At 39.7% G+C, this 25122-nt stretch overlaps 1 protein-coding gene and 1 long non-coding RNA gene across 27 annotated transcripts in view; both read left to right on the top strand.

The window, feature by feature from the left end:
- mbl (splicing regulator muscleblind) overlaps positions 1-25122 on the top strand; it is a 222622-nt gene that overhangs the window by 137127 nt on the left and 60373 nt on the right. The window contains exons 1-2 of one of the 25 annotated variants that reach the window (XM_089261267.1): positions 18229-18381; positions 18463-18582. The exons of 23 other annotated variants lie outside the window; for them this stretch is intronic. The gene's annotated coding sequence lies outside the window, so the exon portion shown is untranslated. Of the gene's footprint in view, positions 1-18029; positions 18382-18462; positions 18583-25122 lie in introns of those variants that run through there. One more of the 25 variants, XM_089261266.1, reaches the window with a different exon arrangement.
- On the top strand, positions 19237-22574 carry LOC149091152 (uncharacterized). 2 transcript variants are annotated; one of them, XR_016197112.1, is made up of 2 exons: positions 19237-22005; positions 22066-22574. It is a non-coding gene; the product is annotated as an uncharacterized LOC149091152 (long non-coding RNA). The 2 variants fall into 2 exon arrangements; XR_016197113.1 differs by having other exon boundaries at positions 22040-22574.

Genomic DNA, 25122 nt, shown 5'->3' with positions numbered 1-25122 from the left:
AGAGAGCGAGAGAGAGAGCGATAGAGAAAAAGAAATATATATATACTCTAAAAATTTGTTACCTAAATAAAAACTAATTTAAATAAATATTAAAAAGTTTAAAAAATATTTTTAAAATATATTTGAGCGCAGCTGAATTTTTATTTTAGTTAAAACAAAAATTTGTAGAGTCTCGCTTGATTTCTCACAGTGTAGCTTAACTGTCTGCTGTTGCATAATATTAGGCACTTGGGCTTCAGGTAAGCCGCAGCTTACAGCAGCAACAACAACAACAATGGCAACAATAGCAACAACAACTGCCTATGTTAATTTCGCCTGAGCTGCCAAATCAAAAAAGGATTATTAGCAACGCGCTCATTCAAATTTTATATTAGCTGATTATACGCGTTTTATTGCTAGAGGGTCTACAAGTATGCGTGTGTGTGTGTGTGAGTGTAAGTGTGTGTGGGAACTCACACAAGTGACGGAAATTACTGCATAAAGCGCGCTTGATTGAGTTGACAAGTTGTAATTTCGTTGCCGTCGCGCGTTTCATGTGCCTGAGTGCGTATGCGGTTGCAGACGTGTGTGGAGTGAAGCAATCAATATAGCCGCAGTAAGCTTCGCTGTAGTAGTTGGAGGCCGTTGTTGCCTGTGTAGCCGCACAGACGGAGAGTCGTGCCAGAGTCCAGAACATGAAATCGAGGCGACAGCTGTGCGTTCGCTGGCATATAACGCAATATTTGGTTGCCAAGCAAAGAGATGAAATGTTAGCCAATGCTGAATTGTATTTAAAGTGTTTAAGCTGTAGATGGAGTGAAAGAAAAGGCCAGAGATTGTATGTTTAACTGTAGATGAGGGCATAAGCTTTTAAAGTTGAAGCTCAGTTAGTAAATTAGAATTAAAGCAGACTATAAGAAAGAGTGAAGTCAAATCTACATTTATTTTCATTTTACATATAATATTTTTATTTATATTTAAGCTAAATCTATAATAGCAAAATTGATATGTATTTTATATTTATTTTATATTATTAAATGTATTTATTTATATTTGAGTAAAACTATAACAGCTAAATTCATATATGTTTATTTTATTTAATTTTTTTTTTCTATATATTTTCTTAATTTATTTATTCTTTATTTTTTGTTATATGTATTTTTTTTATTATATGTATTTTTACCAATACTTGAACATCTTTTCATATTTATTTGAGCATCTTCCTCATTAAATACTTACAAATTCTTATGAGGACTTTGTTGTTTTTCTTTTTATTAAACAAAATTAATTTTTAAACTCATAAATTATCCTTTCACTTTAATTCACTTCAAACTTTAAGTAAATTAAGTAAATATATTTTGCCATTCTTAATGCGCTGCGGGTCAAAGAATTTTTATCTGCGGCAACTTTATAAAAAGAATGCTTAACACTTTTATCTAAAAATAAACCTCAGCTTCCAGTTCGCGTAGACGCCAACTTTTCCCACGCTTTTTTGCCAGCCTACGCAATGAGAAAAAAATATTTATAAAGAAGAAAAAAACTGAAAGCAAAACAGAAAACGGGAAGCAGAAAAGAAACGAGGCAAGGTCGGTCGCATCTATTACGCACTTTTTCAATACTTTTGCATCTCTGCTGTGATTTAGTTTCAAGGCTCTTCCTTGAGCTCTACATTGTTCGCCGTCTATTGAAAGCTGAGCAGGATGCACCTGTTTCTGCGCTCAGTTCGAAAAGAAGAAATCAACACTTTCGCTTTTGGCAAAAGGCATACGAAAAAAAAAAAGCCAAGCACAAGCAAAACAAATTTTTTGTTGCTTAGACAAGGGGAATAAAAAAGGGTAAAGAGAGCTTTGATGAATGCGTAACGCTTTTGGGGTTTCCGTGACAGAGTCTTTTGTTGGCCAGGCAACAAAGGAGCCTGTCGGCAATGGGACACGCACACACGCACACACACACAAAGGCAGTGCCAGCAATTAGCGGAACAGACGCACAGATCTTAGTTGTGCCATTATTTGATTGGTCCAAAATTGATTCACTTTGCCCGGGCCACTTGTCAGCCGCACTCGCAGGAAGCTGCGGCAGCTCTCTAATGTCCTGTGCCATCTTCTTGCCTCGGCTATCCCTTCCGGCTCTGTCTGTTGTCTGCTTGGCAGCTGCCCCGCTCTCTCCCTCTCTTACTCTCTCTGTCTATATGGAGCGCCTTTTGTATTTGCCTAACGAACTTGCGAACAGACACAGTCGACGGCTTATTAATGAATCCTGGCAACCCCGTTGGCTGGCTGTTAACTGCTTTGTAACTGCCTTTGCCTAAGCGAAAAGCTATTTAATTAGCCAAAGCTGCTTGCGCTTACAAATCGCCAAGATGTTCTTTTTGCCTCATTTCGAATGCCTCACCAGCCAGCCACTAAAAATTTACAAATTATGCAACACATGTGGCACACGCACCGCCACGCCCCAACTCAAAGTTTAGCTTGACTTTACGCATGATTTATGTTACCCCCATTGGCAGCAGCAGCAGCAGCAGCAGCAGCAGCAGAGGCTGTGCTTCTTTTTTAAAGATCAGCCAAAAAAAACCTTCCGAAAAGAATGAAAAAACAACTTTACAACAAATAAAATTAGCAACATGTGGAGGAAGAGAGGGATGCGAGAAAAAAAAACAAACTTGTGGATATACATACATATATATTTTTGTACTCACTCTCCTTTGTCTGGCTGCTTTTATGTTCTTGGACCTTTTTTTTGGCTTTGCTTTTGCAGCCTGCAGGCGTTGCGCACAATATATATATCGGCATGTTTAACATATCCTATAACCTAAGAAAACTTATTAAATTAAACTTCTACACATGTTTTGCCGGCGTACGTACGAACGAGCGAGCGAGCGGGCGCATTTTCTTTCATTTCCCAGCAGTTCGTGTCCAAAACTTTGCACACACACAGCAATACATTCTGGCAGCGGAAATGCTCAATCTATTGTGGAAAATGTTATGCGCCATTCGCTACACTCGAGCCAAGTCTATTGCCAAAAAGTGAGCTCGCTAACTGAAGAGGGAGGCAGGAGGGAATCGAGGGCTGAGGCAACGTTTCAAGTTTCGCTTTCTTTCGTTTATCGACATGGAAAATAAATCATTTTCATGTGCGTGTCTCTCTGTGTGCATGTGTGTGTGTGGCAGCTTTCATTGAAATCTCAAATGTGGTCCCAGATTATTATGGCACAAAGCCTTTGATTTGGGCCGCTTCTCACTCTGTTTCTACCCCTCTTGCGATTTAGATAGCTTTCTGCAAAATTTTACTTGGTTTGTTTTCTGTTTTGTTGTTTTTATTTTTATTTTTGCTTTGGGGTGCTGTAAATCTTGTCATTGTCAGAGGGTTTCCGACTTGGCAACGCGATGTTTATCGAGCATGTAGCTAGAACAAAATGAAAATAAATAAATGGACAAACGTTGCGACAACGACTCGTCCTATCTGATGACAAGCAAAAATATTAGAAATCATGTGAAAAATATATGCGAAAGTATAGATGAAGTCAGCCAAGACATAGGACTGCCAGGTAGTGGGAATATCAATGGGAAATAGCTAATGAAGAATACATATATGAAAGTATAGATGAAATGAAACTATGAGATGCGTAGATACGAGATAAGTATTGGAAATATCTAATGAAAAATATATAATGTTTTAAACGAAATGAAACTACTAGATAGGTCTGATAGGTAATGGAAATATCAAGTGATAAACATAAAAAGTTAAAGATGAAATAAGCCAAGAGTAATAAATGGAAATATCACTTGCTGTACAAAAGATCAGAAGGTTTCTAATGGAAACCCTTCTCGTTCATTTCATTTAAGCAAATATATGATTTTTATACTTCAGCTAATATACTTATTTACTTTACTCTAAATATTGTATTATCATGGAAAAATCTAATCTTTTGTAGAACTTCCGCATATATAAATTTATATGAAAATAAATCGTTTAAAGCAAACGGCAAACTGAGCATTTGGCACTATTAACGGCAAATAAACACGGCCAACAGACACTGCAAAACAACACTCAACACTATTACAAAAACAACAAGAGCAACAACAACAACAACAACATGAAACACTCATATATTACACAACGCAACACAAAGCTGAACTCGAGCACAATAAAAGGCGCGTTGGCTTAGGTAGAAGGGCTTGTGGTGGCTTGCATGATAAAGGTGGCGCCGAGTGGTGCTGGGTGGTGCTGGGTGGTGCTGGGTGGTGTTGGTGGCGGTGGTGTGTGAAAAGGGATACACAAGCGCCACATTGTGTGTAGCAGTAGCAGACAACACGCCGTGCCACACACAAAGAACAAGGGGCGAGGCGACATTATGGCGCCAGTCAGTCACTTTACTTGGTGTCCTTACGATGTGTGTGTGTGTGTGTGTGTGTGGGTAGTTTTTAGAAGTTGCAAACTACGTTTCGGTTGGCTCGGTACACACACACACACACAGAGATACCGCCTGTGTTGCCAGTTGGCGTGCCAGCATTTGCCCTTTTTACCGTTGCCAGTGCAGGTCGCCAAAACATTTCCAAGTCGCGTACAAACACCAATTGCGCTTTGTTCTGGTCTGTTGTGGTCACAGCGGGTCAATGGCGTCGTTTGACTTTGCTGAACGCCAAAGAGGGGACGCTGCTCAGTTCAGGTTTAGCGAACTTCCCATCTAATGCAATCATTAGATTAGCGAGAAATTACAACAGTTTGCTCTGCAGACACACACACACACACACTCTCTCTCTCTCTCGCACTCTCTCTCAAGTTTGATGGCGTATTTTGCACTTGAGCAAAGTTGCGTAAAGTTTGATTCACTTGCAGTTGCGTGCTATCGATAACGATAACATGTCTCTACAAATATATCAATTGAAACTTTGGAAATAAGTTGCGTCTGGATGGGAGAGCTGTTGGCAGAGGGTTAAAGTACACTCGCCAGCAGGGTTTAGGTAAATGAAGTCAGCAGCTGGGCAAACCTTAAGAATGGCATCAGGTTATAGGATTTTTGGTGTTATTTTATCTATGTAAAAGTGAAAAGACTTAATATATGATACATTTAAAGTTGTCTTAAAAAATTGATATTACAAAATTTGGAATATCAATTATTATTTTATTTCAACTATTAAATATTAAGAATTATTTAATAAAAAATATTTATTTATTTAATATTATTCTTATTTTTATTTCATTTTAATTGTTCTTTTTTTATTATTATATAAGAATAGTTACGAATTTTCAATTAATTAGAATAATAAAATACTTAATATGCACAATTTTTATTTTATAAATTATGATATTAATATTCATATTAATTATTCACACTTTGAAGAACAAAAATAAATTTGAAAATGAATTTTTGTACTTAAGTTTGGATTTCTTTTTCTGCAAGTGAAGCAATTGAAATTATGATTAATAAATTTGAATTAAATTAAATACTATAAAATCTAGTATGATTTAATTCTTACTCCCGAAACTAAACTTAAAATTTATAAAAATTTGCAACTCTACAAACTTGAATATTTTCGGACCAGCTGAGCAACGATACCCCTCTCTGCTTGGTCTCTTGCTTACTTAGTTACCCTTTAGCTATTCGTTAGTTAACCCCTTTTCATAAAATCAAGCGAACTATGTATGTCCAGCTGCTCGTGCTGTTTGCTTTCGCTGTATATAATTTTCGTTTGAGCCTTCTAACCTATAATTTGCAGCAGTTTTAGCGCCGTGTTGCAACTTTTCTTTGCTTTTTATTGCTGTCAGGACATGGGCTATGGCTTATATATACAATATATATTTATATATGTATGTGTGTGTGTGTGTGTGTGTGTGTGTGTTTAGCTTTGATATGTAGCTTATATGGGCATGTGGGCTTTGGCTCGGCTGTGCCTGTCGCGGAAATGTACCGCAGACATGCAAACAAAACTTTTTCGCGAGCACGCAAGCAGCAGGAGCAGCAGGGGGAGCAGGGGGAGCAGCAGCAAACGCGGCTGTCAGGATTCAGGATTCGCATTCCTTATTGTTGGGCTCTGGCCCTGGCTTGGCCATGTTTTATTATTACTTTTCTTTTTTGTCAGCCTCAGCCAGCCCTATGCTCAGTTGTTTATGTACGTGTTGTTGCAGTGTCCTTTTTTTGTTGTCTTTCGAGCTGTTGTTCTTTTTGTTTTCTTCTATTTTTCGATTATTTGTTTTTCGTTTGCGTCGCGCCTGGGCCACTTTTCTTCTCCTTATTTTGTCGCCTGCGGCTGCCTCGCTAGGTGTGAGTTGCAAAGTGCTTTTTCCGCTTCTCCAGCTGAATTATAGTTTAATAAATTTATATATTTATTGTTGCTTTCGTTTTTCTGTTGTCTGTGCAAAATAAGCAAATGAATAAATTGCATTTGGCTGCCGAGAACTTTTTGTTGCTGCCATAATTGAAGTTACGACGTTCTCTATTTCTGTGTGTGTGTGTGTGTGTGTGTGGCTTAAAGCCGCCCCAAAAATGTATAGAGTGCACATATTTAAAGCCCTGCCACAGAGACGTTAATTGCATTTTCGCCACACTTATCTGACTATAAATAAAATTATATAATTACCTGGCATTGTGTGGCATAATACCACACGAACAGGGCTCATTTTGTTGTTTTTTGGGTGGTGCGCTGAATCCACTTAACAGTCGTGTGTATGTGTGTGTGTGTGGCTCATTCGTTAGCATTATTTAACGCGTTGCCATGGCAAGAGTTGGCCAAAACAAAACAAAGCAAAACAGCGCAAAGCAAAGCCCGAACCAAAAACCTGAGACAAAAGAGGCCAACAAAAAGCGCACAGCCAACTAAAATGCGCAAAGGTAAAAGCGAGAGGCAGAGCAAATGGCCGATGAGACAGACAGACAGACAGACTGGAAAAAAGGAAGACAGATAGTCAGGCGGACGGACAGACAGGCAACAAAGTAGCGGCGTTACATTAGTAAAACGGGTGATGGGACGAGACGGGCGTGGCGGGGCGGGGTGGTTGTGCGGAAGGGTAGGCAACTTATTTTCCATTTACATGCAGCAAAGCGCCTTTCTAGATGTTTATCCTTGTAGGCCCAACAGCAACAACAACAACAACAACAGCCGCATTGGCAACAAATCCAGTAAAGGTACGAAAAAATGCGCCTGGCAAAGCGTCAAAAGGCGCCGCAACAAAGCAAAATTCTCGTTCCGAATTCTATTCTCTTCCAATTGTGTTTTTTTTTTTTTTTTTTGCTTCTTCTTTTTGGTATTTTGCTTTTGATTTTTGTGCTCTAATCGCTCAGTGCTAAGATGAAGTGTGTTAGCCAACTGAATTAGTGCAAATTAGCTGAAATTTAAGCAGCTGTTCTAGCAGCGCAATTAGTCAGGCGCGTGCAGCTCGTCAAGCAAACGAGTGCGAGGCGATAGGCAGCTGAAACAGCAATAGGCATATGGTCAAATGGCAGCAGGTGTATTCACGTCCATTATATACGTACATATATGTAAATATGTATATATTATAACTTAAAACTTTTTTACTCTACCATTGAGATAATATATTAATATAATATATAATATAAGTCAGACCCGTAGAGATCATTGATTAAATATATTTTTTTAGGCTAGCTTTTGGTATTCTAATTTTAATTGAAAATAACAAACTACTTTAGTAGAAACAAGAAAAAACAAATTATTATTTAATTAAAAAAATACTATAGACATTGCTAGAGTTAATTTACAGGCCAAATTTTTGTATCAGGTACTCCACCAGTGATGATATGAGCTTTAAATTAATGGAGATGAAGTTCATTAGTTCAATATCAATTCATATTCTAACTTTTGTATACTTATATACAAAGCCAATTTATGAAGCCCAATTTTTAATAATCCCATATTCAAGCTGTCATAATTTCGAGATTAATTTAGTATAAATAATATGGTCCAAAAATTACTATGAATAATAATGGAATATTTAAAAAAAAAAATTCAATTCTCCTAATCTATACATTTTAGAGTGTTTCCTTAAAGATAGTAAATATTTGAAATAAATGGAAACACCCCACATAACTTTTGAGAGCACTCAATGGACCGCAACCGAAATGCCCGCAAATGTATGGCAAAGCTATAACCGTTAGACGTCTTAGGGGCCCGACCATCTTGGCCAACTTCAAGCCGTGGCAGCGCCAAAAAGCCTGCTTCGATTCGCTGGGGCTGCGTTGTCTTGTCTGCGCGCAATCAGTTGCCGATGAATTTACACGAAACACGCATTAGCCAAATACATGAACTTGCATTACACAACTTTGCGTGTCAATAACAAGCCGCGTGGCTGGCTGGCTGGCTGGCTGGCTCTAGCCCCATCAAGTTCTATGTAGCTACATCTTGGCGGCCATAAAGCAACCACCAAATGCAGTTTGCAGGCTTTGAGCCACATCTAGCTAAGTGATGTTGGCTGGCTATTTTGATATTATGTTGATTTCCATGGGGAATACGACACATGTGCATGAGCACACAGCATAAGTAGTTAGTAGTGTGTGTGTGAGTGTGTGACTCACTCAATTATTTATGCAACATTTTCTATTTGGTTTCAGTTTAGTCGTGCTGCACGTTTTTATGGCACAATTTTCGATTCGGCCAGAGAACGAGAGAGAGAACTCTATTTTTATGACGATTTCGTGTTTAGCGCATTTCAATGAACTTTAAGTAATTGCAAATTGATTGAAAGCCCAGTCCACTCTCTAGAAGAGGTAGTTCACTCTCGCTCTCGCTCTCTCTCTCTCTCTCTCTTTCTCTCTTTTTCATATACTCCTTTGCTAGTTGGCAGAGTCTATGAAAAGCATTTGCAGCGTATTCCACGCGCTTCTAAATTGTTTGCGTTTAATGCTTTCAATTAATTTAATGCATTTGCCCATTGCAATGGCTCTTTCATGCCAAGGACTCGCTCTCTCTCTCTCTTTCTCTCTCTCTCTCTCTCTCTCTCTCTCTCTCTCTCTCACTCTCTGTGTGTGTGATAACAAGCAGCCTTTGTGCACGTGTGGGCGTGCGCGTATTTAATTGCTTGTAATTTGCGCTAATGACGCTGCCAATAACAACAAAAACAACAACAACAACAAGCCGTTCATTATGCATGTCATTAAATACGAATTATTATAGATTTTTCGTTTATAGATATGGATATACGTTATACATGTGCCGGCTCTTCAATTTTCTATTCCTGCTAATATCAAAATCAATATACTGCAAGTTGTGTAATTTAATTTCCTATTTCTGAGTGACTGCCGGCGCTCTGCCTCCTGCTGCTCCTCCACTTCCTGTTAACTCAATTAAAGTTGTAAACAGAAATAAAAAGTAAAATAAAAAACACAGGCGAAAAACCACTTAAAATAGCAGCTAAAATAAAACTTCACTTTTCGGCAAGCAAGTCCATATCTCCCTCCCACTCACTCTCTCTCCCTCTCTTTCTATATCCAGCTCTGGCCGCCCACTTTCAGCTATTTACGCCATTTTTAATTGCTGCATGAAAAAGTAATTACAAAATTTAGCTGTGTGCCGGTCGCGTAGTTTTCGCTGGTTCCCATTGCAGTGGCTGCCGTTTGGGTGGGCGTTGCGCACTGGGCGTGGCAATGCAACTCAAACAAAATTATAAGCAAACACGCAAAACTGCCACAAAACTTGAAAACCGAGCGGCCACACACAAACACACAGAGAATACTCCAAAAAATAAATAGAAATAAAAAAATGTGAAAAACTCCGAAAAAAGGGTGCAAAATATAAACAAACAAGAAAGAAAGCTCTAGTCGAGACTGCTCGACTACGAGATCCCCTGAACCCTCCAAGCAACTGATATTTCAATAATAATTAGCAAACACACACGCACACACACTCATACAAACAAACACACGCACACACACACGCATACAAACAAACACATGCACACACATACACATACAAACAAACACACGCATACACACACACTCACATATACAGGCGATTGCGCTTGGGTTGCGCTGCAGTGTTGGCAATATTATGAGAACTTATTTGTTGAATAATTTAATTTCTAGACGTACGATCGTTATGAAACTTTCAGAACGTAATCATAATGGTAAAATGTATGTGTATACCGAAGCACAAGTCTCTAGTATTCGATATACGACTTTTACAAAGATGAGGGTGAGGGGGTGGATTTAGGGGTGGGGGGTAAATTTTAACAAAAACCGAAATTGTATAAAATACATCTTTATATACATTTTAAATTTGGAGACTCTAGCTTGAAAGATGTAGGAGATATAATTATTTAAGTGATCTTCGATAAGGTTTTTTATCGATAAAAAAATATCGGAATGAGTTATCGTTTTTTAGTGATAAACTCGATCTGCGCGTGATATATACGGACATTTTAAAAAAAAGTTGAAGTCTCTAGCTCTTATATCTTCTGAAATCGACGCGTTCATACATACGGACGGACGGACGGACGGACGGACGGACGGACGGACGGACGGACGGACAGACAGACGGACAGGGCCAAATCGACTCAGCTTGTCGCCCTGATCAAGAATATATATACTTTGTGGGGTCTGCCACGCCTCCTTCTGCCTGTTATATACTTTTAACAAAACCATTATACCCTCTTTCCCATTTTCAATGGGTTCAGGGTATAAAAATGCGAAAAGCACGCAAAATACTTCCAGGAGTTGGGGGGCGGGGGCGTGCTGGTGCGGGAGTATATTTAGTCGGCTGGCTGGCTGGCTTTATGTTGGGCCCTGCAGGTGGTCCCGTTTAGCCAGACAGACGACTCCGGCTGGGCGTCGGACTTCCACTGGGCAATCTGACCGCAGAGCGCGTCCTTTTTGGGACCAAAATGAAAGGGCTGTGCTCCGCCGTTGGAACAAATTAAAAAGCAACGGCAAAACGCTTGGCCTTCAGCTACTCCTAGTCCTCGTTGTTGTTATTTATTACCAGACTCCCACAAAAAATAGAAAAAAAGAGAACACAAAATGTGGAAAGGACTCGTGTAGTCCATGACCCTCGCACATGTTTTGTTAAATGTAATTTGGCAAATTGTGTAAAACCAAAAAGGGGATCAAAGTGAGGCGGCGCCAAAAAGCAAGCAAAACTCCAAGCGTCACAGATTAAATCAACTTATCGATAATTAAAATGTTTGTCAACTTAATTGCGTCTTGGGGAAATTCATGAATATATTTAATACATTTAAAAATTTTTTAAATTTAGATTATATTTTTATAAATCCAATTTAATCTTTAAATATTTTGAAAATTATATGTGTATTATATGAATTATAAATATTATTTTATATTATATTATATTATATATTTTGATACATATGAGACGTTTTTAAATTGTATTTTTTAAATATTATTTATGTTTTGTATCATATAATTTCAAAGTTTTTTTTTTAAACAAAATAATTCATTGTATAAATCAAAATATAATTTATTTCAGTAAAATATTTTATTTATAAAATAATATTTATTAAAAAATATTATTTTTTAAATTTGAAAATAACATCTTAACGTAATTTATTTTTAAGAAATTTGGTCTGTAATTATTATTTATTTTAATTATTATCTTTAGCTATAGAACTATGCGTTATTAATATGACAGATACATTAATAATTGGGCATAAGTAAATATGATAAATCAGATTAATATTTTCTGAATTTTTATTGAGGTTCTTTCTTGAGATATTCTAATCTAAGTTGGCCAGGAATAAGTGAATTGCTTCTTTGCCATTTTGCTGGTCCACCAGTTTTCATGTAGACAGCAATATCTTTTCAGTTGAATTTTCTGCTCATGATTAGTTGAGTACAAAGCTTGTTAAAGAACTTTATTAATATTCGTTATATATGCAGAGTTTATATAATACTCAGTCAAACATACATACATACGCGCATACTCAAATTAAATACCTTTTGAAAAGTGAGAAAAATTCCAAACTAATTGCCACCACGTAGCTGCTGCTGCTCGACTCACTTGATGATGCCTTTTGCTCACTTGCGACTTTCATTTTGCTTTAGCTGCGCACACATACACACACAGCCACACACACACACACACATTTATGCATGTGTGCATGCAGATAGAGTAGAGTATCTATAAGATACTTGTATTCATCATAGAGCATAATGGCGCAACATTTGCACTCAAGCTGCCGCACTTTGCATGCCACAAGGCCCCAAGCCGAAGACATCGCAAATTTGTCGCAGCGAGTGCGGAACCTGCCCCGCCCTGCCCTGCCACGCCCCCCATTTGGCCTGTTCCTTTGGCATGCCTGACACGCTTGACAAATTCGCTTGCAATTATTTATAGAAGTGCCGAGCCGAGAGAGCGAAGCGAGGCGACGAGCAGCATCGAGCGACGTCTTGACTCCAAACTACTTGACTGCAACAGCAACAGCAACAGCAACAGCAACAGCAACAGCAACAGCAACTGCCGTGTGGCATATGAATAAATGAATGTATGAATGAGTGAATGAATGAATGCGTGTGTGAATGATGCGAACAAACTGTGGTGACTATCTGCCTGCCTGACTGCGTGACTGCCTGACTGCCTGACTGCTCTGAGTGTCTGTCTATCTGGCTGGCTTTGCATATGCCACGGCGTGTGATCCACTTTTTGGGCAATTTAATTATGAAATGCATTCGAATTTTATTTTTACGCTGGCCTCGCCTCATCATTTCTGCATCTGCGTATGTATTTGTAGTCGTATCTGTATCCGCTTCGATTTATGTGCCAAGTGTCACTTGAGTTGAAAATTGCAATTTTTCTGTCTCAATTTTGTTTCTGTTTTTTGTGGTTTTCTCTTTTTCTCGAACTCATTTGGCCGTAATAAATATCTATGCTAAATTTATTTGCAGCTTTTCGATAGTTTCGTGACTCACTAACGGTTGCTTAATTAAAAAACTTTGTGCTATTTGTATAATGTTCATAATTTACATGCGCCAGCCACAAGATAAAAACGAGAGCAAAACTGATAAAAAAAAATGTGAATAAAACAAAAACCAACAAAAGGAATGAACTGCAGCCAGTTAAGCGCAAAGGTTTTTTTTATGGATTTAGCTCTGTGTAGTCAGTTGGGTCTTTTTTTCTGTGCGTCCAGTAGCTGGGCTAATTAAACGAGGCAACAAGTTAATTAGCAGCGACAAAGGACGAGCACACAGGACTTTGGTCCGAGTGCCATTATGTTAAAAAGCCAAAGCATACTTGCAGGCGCTCGCTCATTATAATACTAATACAAGTGCTGGCCGGGCGCGTCTTTTTTCCAACGGAGTTGTGCAAGTTATTAGTGCGGCTTTGTGGTTGCGGATAAAACTGACAAAGTGCAGCGAGTGCAGCGGCAGTAGCTCCAGTTAACAATATGCCAATGATTAGCTGGCTAGCCCTCTCTTTCTCTCTCTCTCTCTCTCTCTCTCTCTGGCAAAGTAATCAGCGCGCAGTCAAAGCGGAGGCCAAATGTGGTGCACTGCCATGATTTACCTTCAAGCAGATTGGCTTTAAGCCACATGTGTGTGTGTGTGTGTGTGTGTGTGTGGGGCTGCTCATATGACAGCTGTCATTCAGCTGCAATCTTCATTAGTCCACGGCACAATCAGCCAAATGCAAGCCATTTGCCTTCATTTTGCTTTCGGTTCTCTGTTTTGGCTAACAATTTGCGGCAAGTATTTTTGCACATTTTCGTTTCGTTTTTATTTTTTCTCCGATTTTTTGGGCAATGGCGGCGCATCCTTTGCAGGGCACTCGTAATTAACTAAAATGCCAAGTGTAGGTCACCGAGCAGGAGGAGACGCGCGCCCGTTTGGGTTTGCATAAATACCAAATGCTCGACAGACAGTCAAGGATTTCATTTAGTTGCCAGTTTCTCCATTAAGCTGTAGTTCACTCAGTCTCTCTCTCTCTCTCTCCCACTCTATGTGCTCTATTTCTACTTTTTTGCATGTGTCTCTCTGTGTGTGTGTGCCCGTTTTATTCTAATTTAATTTAGTTTTAAGCGACATGCACAGAGTCCGCCTCAGTGTGAGTGTTGCAAAGTGCCGCTGGCAGTATGCGCTGCTGTGAGTGTTGAGTAATTGATTTTATGTACAGAAATTTCGTGTGTTGCCAAGTGGAATCGAAAGCTAATTCAGCTTAGTTCCTTTCGTTAAATAAAAATGTTGTCTCGAGCGTCGCCAACCAAAACTAGACATAATCTGCTAATCGATTGTCCAAAACTGGACAAGCAACTGTCCAAAGCACTTAGAGCCAGCTGACAACAATGGCTCGTTCTAGGAATCAAAGAGTAAATTGCAGTGACAGCGACTGCAGGGCATCAGCTTGCTGCTAAGCAACGCACTGCACTGAAACGCAATGAGCAAAATAAAAAGTAAAGAAACAAAAAGAATGAGTGGGAAAGGGCGAAAAAAGTCCATTTTACTAGCATCACGTGGACCGGCGGGTGTATTACGTTTTTCAATTAGCTAAATTACAATTGGGAAAAAAAGAGGGGAAAAAGAAAAAAGTGAAGCAAAAGGCAAACATATACACACGCTGAATCCGAAAAGTTCCTTTGTGGCAGTGTTGGACAACGGGCTGGAGTGGGAATTTAATTGCATCTATTGAATATTAAGCTAGGGCAGCTTACTTGCGAGTTCACATATACATATACGTATGTGCAGCTTAACTTGCCCCACCATAATCCTAATCAGTTTAAGCTTCATTTCGGAAAGTTTTTGCAAACCTTTTTCAGCCTCAGTTTGCAAAGATTTTCACTCCAAACACAGCTCGAAATAAGTTTTTGGGCATAGTTTTTAATTTAGTTAAGCCAGCGACGGCTAAGACATCCAACTTGTGATGGCACAAACACACACACGCACACAGAGAGAGAGAGGGAGAGAGAGAGAGACACACACACAAACATTGCCAAAGGTTTGAGTCAGATTTGTGACTCGCACGCATCTGTCGCAGATTTTGACATGTGGCAGCTGGAGAAAAACGGCAAAAGTCAAGCTAAAAGAGTTTGCAGCTTGAGCATTTGCCGGGTGGGCTAAACAGAAACAAAAAAACACTGAACAGGTGACTTTTTGCCAGAGCCAAAAAGTTGAAAAGCGGTAAACAAGCTGAAAATGTCGCGACTGTCAAAACTCTGGCGCCAACAAAAGGGTTTACTTTTTTACTCTAACTCTAGCTAAATATCACTCTAAATGCCTTCATATCCTGCCGGTGCTGCTGCTGCTCCTGCTTGCTCCTGGTGAATGTTTTGCACTTTGTCTGTCAAGTCTTCTGCTTTCACGGCAAGTGTTGCTGCCAATTTATTGCAGCAGTTAATTTGCATGAAATATAAATAAATGGCAAACAACTTGAGACAGTTTCGTGCACTTTAAGCGAGACCCGACTGTGTGGCCTCCACCACCTCCCACCCAGCCCCACTGCCGCCGCAGACACCCTACTCGGGTATGCCAAATTTAAAATTAAATTAGAATTTCTCCAGCTACTTGCAGAGCTCGGCAGAGCACGGCTCGGCTCGGCAGCTCGGTGTGTAATTTAAAACTATTTTACATGGCTGCTAAAGAGAGTCTCGCGCATGTGTGTGTGTGTGTGTGTGTGTGTATGTGTGTTGGTGTGTGCGTTAGATAAAAAGGCATTCTGCAAGCTTTTTGAGCTGCAGCCAACTTAAACTTGTTAAGCTTCAGGGAATTTCAGCTTTGCAAAACAGCAAAAAATAAAAGTGCTACAAAAAAATACTGCAAATGGTTGGGGGTAAAAAATACAAAAAATAGAAAAAAAAAGATGTTAGAATATTTAAACTCAACTTGATATGCGCCTGGGAGCTTACTATGTCTTCCAATTCGCTCTCCCTCTCTCTGTCTGCCTGTCTGTGTGTGTGCGTGTGTGCATCTGTGTGATTTATAGTGAGCTGGGATTAAGCTGTCTTTGTGCTGCACAAGAATGTTGTAGGAAATTTTTAGTATAATGCACATGATAGAAGACGGCGCCTGGCCTAGCAGATCTCAAATTCCCCGAGGCGGAAGTCACAGACAGCCGGGGATTGCAATTGTGAATGGGAATGGAGTACTCTCGCTCGCATTTCTTTTCTCATTCCATATATTTATTTCTGCTGAGGTGCAGAGCTCAATAAACGCTTAATGCATATGCCATTTGGCATTGTTGAGCGAACTGATGATAGTTTGAGCAGCTTTGGTATTTTTAAATAATATTTAATATATATTATTATGCAGCTGTGATCAGAAATTGAATGGGTTTTATTTAACAAAATGAAAACTCAATATTCAAAGCTTCCAAATTGCTTTAAGGAGTACTTCAAATGCAGAGCCATGTTTGACCAGCTTTTGTTTTCTACTCTATATGCATATATACATACATATATCTCTATTCAAACACACTCACCTATATCTTTAATTGAGTTCAATGCACTTTGAAACCAATTAGCCAAAGTACAAAACAACAAATACTCAGACGGGAAAATACTGAAAAGCAGCGCACACGAGGAATCAATAAAAGAGGAGCAAGCGCAAGCTAGAAATAAACAAAAACCATATGAAAAATGGCGTCGCATGGCATAACGGTAAAGGCAAAAAAGCAAAAAAAAAAAAAAATAAGGGGGAGAGAAAAATACCAAAAGAATGAAAGAAATACTCGTTTATAGTCGGTCTATGCGTGGTTAGGCGAAGCAAAAGCGATGACGACGCTGCCGCCATTGTTAATAGGATTAGGAAGCACAACAGCCAACAACTAGCACAACAGAAACAACAACAACAACAACAACAATAGTAGTAGTAGCAGCAGCAGCAGCAACAACAAAAAGAAATGCGGCTGCTATACATTTCGCAAAGCAAAGCTAACGGCATTAGCAACGGCCAAAACCCACAGCAACAGCAACAGTAACAACAACAACAACAGCAGCAACAACAATTAAAAGCAAACGAATCACTCACACACACAAATGCACACACACATAAAACAGCGATAAAAAGCCAGCGCACAGCGAGAAGACGCAGAAGAGGCAGGAAAAAAAACACAACAACTACAAAAATACAGAAAATCATTTATAGTAAAGACAGCGAAATAGCAATAGACAGAGACAGCAAACGACGAGAGCCGTCAGACAGACAGAGAGCGCCAGTCGGAGCAAAGCAAACAAAAGTAAATTAGATTGTGTGGCCCATTAAGGCATTAAGATTTCATTGCTGTTGTTCTTGTTGCTGTTGCTGTTGCTGTTGTTACTGTTGTTTCTGTTGTAGCTGTGTGTCTAAGGCTCGGCTATTGGTCGCTGTGTGTGGGAGGGGGACAGAGGTGCCCAAGTGAACTGTGCCCTGCGCCATATGGGACATAAGTTGGCCAAAGACAGTGCGCTATGTGTGCACAGAGAGAAAAAACCTAATTAAATTAATTAGCATTGGCAAATTCAATTGAAGCTGAGAAAATTCAGCTTATATTTCTAATGAAAGTTACAAATAAAATAAAATGTATTAAATTCTATAATTGGTAAATTAAATACAATTTAAATAAAATAAAAAATAATAATATAAATAATAATAATAAACTAAATATATAAATGTTTATAAATATTTATTAGAATGCATTTTTATAACTATAATAATTGATGAATTAAGTTCAGCTGAAAATATAAAATTAAATGAAATTATGTTAAATTTAATTTTTAAAATTGATTGATGTACTGAAAATTGAAGTTTATGAAATTGTTAAACTTTATTTTTAGCTTAATTATGACAGAAACGCAACTTCATAATAAAATAAATAATATACCAATTATAATAAAGAGTATCACATATTATATATGAAGAAACCAAACCGATACTAGCACAACTGCCTTCGTTTTTCTCTCAGTGTATCTTCTGTTACATGCCCCTCGACGTGCTCGCATTGAGCTCTTAAAGCGTCGGCGTTGCTAGCGCTGCCAGGCACTTTAAGGGTTTCACTTAAGACCCCAGCCGGCAGGGGTAAGGGCTGGGTAAGGGATAGGCAACATACACTACGCTACACAAACAACACTACACTGCATATGTGTATATGTGTATATGTGTATATACATTGAAACACTTGAGCATTTTGTTGACTTGTTAAGGCCGCCATTGCCATCTGGAATCGCAGCGCGCAACGGTTCAACATCTCATCGGGCATCTCATCTTGTTGCACGGGCCGCTGGATACGTGACTTTTTGCGGTTTGCTTGGATTTGGCTGCTAAAAGTGCTAAAAATTGCCAACGCTGACGCCTCTGCCTCCGCCTCCTGAAAGCCTCCTGAAAGCCTCCTCAAAGCTGTTATTTTGTTATTTCGCTATTTGCCTGTTTATTTGTGCGCGCGCGCTTAATGGCCTTGAAGTGAGCGCGAGTCCGAAATGTATCTTGTTTCTGCTGGATGTCATTGCATGGCCAGCTAAATTTAATGGCCAACTGAGGTGTGTCTAGCTATCTTCCTCTGTGTGTGTGTGTGTCTAAGTGCCTACTGCTGGCATTTGCCATTGTTTGCCTACTTTTAGGAGCTGTCATTCTATTGTTGAGCATTTGACTTAATTTAAAGTGTGACGTCCACTCAAGTCTAATTGTCTGCGTGTGTGTGTGTGTGTGTGTGTGTGCGTGTGTTTGAGGGGCGACAAAGGGTGAGCTGCAAATAGACAAACAATTTATATACATTTGTAAACTGTTTAGCTAACGTGCCGAATGCTCCATCGAACGCTGAAATTCACCCGAATGCGACGTTGTTTGTGTTTGCTCTGCTTAATAGTTTGTGTTATGTCTATAACAATTAACATCCATCGCTCCATTAAATCACTAGGAAATTCGATGTGCCCAAATAGTTGGCACTGTGACGAATCCTACGATGTTTAGTTCTGAGCATGGGCTTAATGGGAGTTCTGATTTATTAAGGGTAGTTGAGCCAGAGGAAATGCGGCTCGGACTGCGAAATATAGAATATATTATTTTTATTATTTAATATCTAGTAGGCATAAGATTACCAGATTATATATCACTATGGAATAAGTTGTTTTTATACAATTTTATTGCATTCAAATAGAATGATATTAAGTAAGTTAATCTGCTCATGAGTTCCATTGCGTTATTGATTTTTTCGGTAACTAAGGAAAGTTAGATTTTAGCTTTTCATTATAGTGTTATATGTAAATTTTAAGTACTCTTATATGTTTTATTCATGGTCACACCATAACTTATTCATTTCTTCCATTTTTCTTTGCAGGTAAATAATCATTATCCCTCTATTCACACTTCTATGCAAGGCTCAGGCTTCTGTAAGTAATTTAATCAGCTTTTCAGAAAGGCGCAAATTTTTAATTACATTGAAATTCTCACACCCCAATCGAAATTTTGACAACGTTCACATTGAGTGTGCTGAAACCCGAATTCGTTATGTGAGGCAGCTATGGCATTTGTAAATGTCTTGAAACAAATCAACTCCGACTGCCCACAAGTTTTGCGAGCCACATATTTATGCAGATCATCATTAACGAACCCAATGCGAACCCCTTGAAGAAAATCAAACTCAGCGAAGAAGAAAATTAATTTATGTATGTGCATATGCAGCAGCAGCAGCAGCAGGCAGACGAAAGGGTTGACCGAATAGCCATACGAAATTGATTGGAGTAGGGGCTGAGGCTGGGGTTGGGAAAACTAAACACGAGTTCAACTCCTCTGAGCAGTTTGGACAATGCATGGCATCATTAATATGCTGAGCTCTGCATGTGACAAAGGACACTCGGACGGACAGACCTGGTAGACCAGGCAGACCTGGCCAAGTCAGGCTGGGGCAGCTCAGGCCACTGGCCGGCAGCAACAACAATGCATTATAATGTGCTTATAAATATATTGTTGTGCGAGTGCTTAGGATGCTCAGCATCTCTTTCGGCTGAGGAACTCAAGGGTTGAACTGAACTAACTGTCTTTCCCAGGGCCTCGAATCATTAGAAACCCGAAAAATTTCATGAAAAACTTGTTTAGAATTTCATCATTTCGATTGTCTTTCGTCTATCGTCTTTTACCCACAATGGCAGCGAGCGTGTGTGTGTTTTTCGTTAGATTTTGCGTTGATAACAAGTTCAGTTCGGTTTTTATTGTATTACTGCCACTAAAAGGGGTAGAGTTTTGAAGGTCAAGCGAAAGTCGTTCACACGTTTCACAATTAGCAGCTGGCGCTGAGAGTCGGTCAAGTCGGTCAAGTCGGCTGATTATTATAAACTAAGTTGGTTTGCTCGGAACACTAGGCTACGCTCTGCCCACTCCTTACAACGTTCAGCCCATGTGCCTTTGCATAAATTGAGCCTCGACAACCCCAAACAGTTCCTTTCCGTTCCATTTATATGTATACATATATATATTTTTTTATTGTGCCCCGAACCTTATTTGCTGTCAAAGGGCAACCCGTTCCGGAATGGGACACGCGCCCAGCAGACGCTGCCCTCCACTTGGTGCTCGCTGTTGATTTCTATCTCTTGGCAGTTGTTTATGCAGTGGCTGAAACTGGACCTACATATATTTTATAGTTGCCATCGGATTTGTTGTTGTTGCTGTGCGGATTTTTCGCATTTTATTGAGATGAATTACATGAAATATACGTATAAATGAGGGTCAACGATTGCCGTTCACAGTTGCCAAACCCAAACCCAATGCCAATACCAATTCGAACTCGAATCCCTAGTAAAGTCTCATATGTATTAATGATTGTGGATTTAACTTGATGTACTGACCATGTTGCTCAATGTGACTTAAGCGACAACAACAACAGCAACATCACAACAGGGCGCAAATCAATAGAACACTGTGAGACATTCCGCACATTGGGCCCACAGTTCGGACAGTTTGGATAGGCGCAAAATTTTAATGTCCCTTTTGCTGCGTTCATAAATTTTTATTATGTAATTGAGTTTGTTCGGGACTTTTATGAGGGCGGCGTCGGTGGCGGGGGCGGGGAGGTGTCTTTGTCGAATGTCTCCAAATAAAACAATAAAACCAAATGGCGAAATGCTCGAATACCAAACAGAACAAAAATAGTAGAAGATAGAAAGAGAAAGAGAAGGAGAAGGAGAAGGAGGAGATAGAGAAAAGCAGAAAGGGGGCATATTAATAAATAAAATGGGGTTCACAGAGCGGCGGGTTAAGGGTTCTTTTGTTGTTATTTGTGGGGTTTAGCACAATATCTTTATGATATGCATGTTATGTACAAATTCTGGCTAGATGGGGGTAGAAGCGATCAATAAATGTAAATACAGCTGCAAATGTGCAGTAGCCGAGTGCTCGCCACAGCGATAAAACTTCAGATATGTTCCGATAAGCGATAACGACTGTGTCCAATTTAAGAGCGTGCCAACTGCCTGAGAGAAACTAATTTTATAATTGAATCGGATATCGACTATAGTAGATAGAGAAGTGTACATTTATTGCAGATCTATTATCTATTGAGGGTAACTTTGATTGTCGAAATATATTTGAGAAAAATGTAAAAATGAAAAAAATATCGATGATTGAGTTTTCCAATGTTAGCAATCAATTAGTTACATATAGCTTCATCAATGTTTTCCAAGATAAAACATTGAGTTACTACATATATAAGCAGAGCTATGTAGAGATAAATATTTATATTGATTCATTAATCAAGGGAAATAATATACTCATAAATCCCTTAACACTTTCACTCCAATAATTAGTTCACTTCATTAAACATTATAACTGTCCAAATAAATATCGTAATCATTATGAGAACTCTTTCAGCCACTCTCTCTCTCCGTCTCTCTCCCGCTTAGTGCAGTGTATCAATAGGATATTCATAACCACATTCGATATGTGCTCGTACTTTACTTCATGACATCTGCAGTCATTCACATTCTCATTATGAATTGATTAAGCCGCGGCAATAGGCCAGCCGAACGCAATATTTTGACAGCAAACACGCGCCAGTGGAACGCGAATCAACGAGAGTCCCAGTTTCAGATAAAGGCGCAATAAATTTACATAAATTACCCGCATGAATGCAAAGAATGCCTCTCGAGATGGGCCTTTCAGTACAGCAAACGGTAGAGAGAGAGAGAGAGAGAGAGACAGAGGAAGGGAGGGAGGGGTGTAAAAAAAAGGAGAAGTGTCCCAAATGCGCAGCAATTCAATAAGCAGAAGCGAGTGAAAGGCAAACCTGAAATATGCGGCACGTTCCACACGTAACTCGAGTTTTGGGCTTTGGTTTCAACGGATCGCAGCGCCTAAGGGAAAACATGTCCCGTAAGCAGACGCCGCACGCAATTAGCATGCTAAGAGCAGGCCGCAGATAAAGCAGCTGGAGAAGCGGCTCAAAATGATAAATAATAAGACATCGAGCCGGGCACACGCTCATAAATCTCTGACGCACTTCGTCGCATTTGCTGCCTTCGATCTGGTTCGCCCGGTTTCCGTAGCTTCTTTATATTATTTTTTATTTTTCATTCATTCTTCTGTTTCAATTGGTGTCCCATATCCGGAACCCTTCTCAGCTTTTGTTGTGTGCCGCGGCACAATACTCGCCCGATACGGTGAAAGGTTAAGGTGTCATTTCATTTTTTACGCTTCTCTTTTTTTTTTTTTTTTTGATTTTTTAATACTTGCCCTCCGACAATCATCAACAAATTTGTTTAACATTCTCACTTGAATTACGGACTGCTCATCCTCTTTATTCTTGGCTCTATTCTCTGCGCCAAGTGTCACAACCCTTAAGTTGACACGGGACAGTGGGTGCGCGTTCTTAGAGCTCTTAAAAGTTGGGTATTTCGGCTTTCTAATGGCATATGTAACGCAGTAAGCAGATGCGACTCTCAATCTTCCTTCCACTGCCCTTCTAGGTCTATAGGAGCTATTTGGCATTATTATATTGTAGTTGGTATATGTTTGTATATTAGTTTTATAAGTAATAATATTTACATTTAAATGACTTTCGATTTTCATATATATTGGTATAGTTTGAGTTTAGTTAAAGTTAGGCATTGATGAACTGACAACATTTAAAAAATAATAAAAAAAATCAAATCCCTAGTTTAGTTCTATAAAATATAGAAATTCACTCAATCTTAAAAAGTTTTCCATATATGTATATCAAGAGAAAGCGCAACATATACCAATGGCACTCTAAAGTTTCTGTCAAGCCTCATAGACTCTCAACTCTCCTTATCATTCCTACATGCTCTAAAGACAATAGTTCAATATAAATGATTTCTAAAACTTGTACAAACATCTATTAAGAGTATTTACTTGTTAACATAGCAAATACTTTGCTTCCTTGCTCTAACTATATATTCTTTACTTTCCCTGTAATTGTTGTTGTTGCTGGCTGGCCGTCACATTGCTGTCAAAGGCTTTGCCCAACTGTTCTCTGAACTGTTATTGTTGGCCCAAAGTTGTTGCCGACAATACCAAACTCTTTGAAAGTTTATTCTTTTTAATTAAAGTTGAATGCGAGGCAAGTCGCGGCCGGGCCAGGCCGGTCCGGGCCTACTAGAAAATTACGCAACTCAGTTGCCTGGTGTGTAAAGTAATGTGATTGCCTCGGAAACTTAAGTTCCCCACAGTTGCTGGCCTATTGACACTTTGTAATTAGAGTTTTGTTTGCGAGTTAACAGTGTCGGGATCGAACGTTGCCTAGGCGCTGCGCTGGCTGTGATGGCTTTTGTGTGGTCGGCTAATTGGATCACTTCAACAGCTCTACCCTCAAAACCCAATTCAGAGGCAAGCTCTTAACTTGGACTCTTCGACACCCTTCAGGTTTTGACTCAACTCTCAGTGCTCTTAGGCTCAACATATCACTCAAGCTCAGACACGCATATGTAAATCTCTTGAGCAACCCCCAATTGACTGTTAACCTCTGTCTCTCTGTGCCTGTAGTCTCCCGCTCTCGCTCTCACCCTCTCTCTCTCTCTCTCTTATCGACTCTATCTTGAATATCTTATAAGGAGACTCCGGTTGGCATTTGCTTTAGCGCCTTCTCCAATACAAACTCGCTTGACTTTGATTTGTGCTTAGCTGTTGGCCAATGCTCACCCTTACCCCTGGGTGAGTTGAACGCGCTAAGCTGACGTCATCAACACCCGGTCGAATGTTGTTTGGGTGTGTAAATTGCATGAGTCACTCGCACCACTCGCACCACTCAGACCACTCGGACCCCTCGAAAATTGGTCTTAGAATCCGTCGCTAAACTAAACCCCCCCCCCCCCCCCCCCCCACACACACACACACAGTTTCAACCACTATCCGATTTCAGACCCTTTTCAGGCCACCGCCCACGTAATTGCTTCCTGCAGATTTCGGCCACTGGGCAAGCAGGGGGCAGGCACTGGCGACGGCTGGGCTCTGCGCCGTAGGCCTCAAGCATTGTGCCGGCTGCCTTGTGCCCTGCATAATTAAACAGTCGACTGTATTTTAAACCACTTAAAATTGGCAAACGGAAGTCCTGCGCCGCGTCACGCCCCGCAGCAAACACCTGTCAAGTTTAGCTGCCAAAAGCTGAGCACGAAAAAAGAAGGAAATAAAAATAAAGCTGAAAGCCTGATAGAAGCAGGTCTAGTCCTTATTAGCAGCGCCCTTTGGCCTACTCATTGCTGTGTTTCATTGCGACAATAAAATCGAACACCCGCCGCCTCCGCTGCCAATAAAACGTTGACTGCCCTGCCAGTGACAGCTATCGGGCTAGCTAGGCGAGGGATGGCAAGAGGCGGGGCGGTGGAATGTCCACCTGACGTCCCACTTGATGAAGTAAGTGCAGGTCAATCGATATATATTTTTGCCATTCCCTATATTTATGGGCATACATGTACAATATATAGGGCGGGAGAGTGTGATATTTGAGCCAGCCCAAACGGCGACAATAACAGCTGAGCTACTCATGAGAAATTCATTTCGTTCTCCCCTGATTGGCCAAAGCCAAGCAAAGCTGCATTAAATGGCTTTGGGATTTCGGAATTGAGCCTCGAACAACAGCGGGGGGTACATGAGGATAATTCGAGTACTAATCTAGATGGACAGAGGAATCTACTCTAAATGGCTAGAAATTGTGATTGATTATTCACAAAAAGAAAACACTTATTGGCTTTATTTTAATAAGTATTAATGGAATACAAGTAAAGCAAAGTGAAGAAAGATATATATATATATATAAATAATAAGATATGATATTT

Source organism: Drosophila navojoa, chromosome 5, assembly GCF_054131105.1.
Source record: "Drosophila navojoa isolate 15081-1374.11 chromosome 5, UAZ_NAV_1.0, whole genome shotgun sequence".
Taxonomy (NCBI): domain Eukaryota; kingdom Metazoa; phylum Arthropoda; class Insecta; order Diptera; family Drosophilidae; genus Drosophila; species Drosophila navojoa.
The sequence above is the reverse complement of the archived record's forward strand: the minus strand, read 5'-3'. Positions and strand labels throughout refer to the sequence as shown.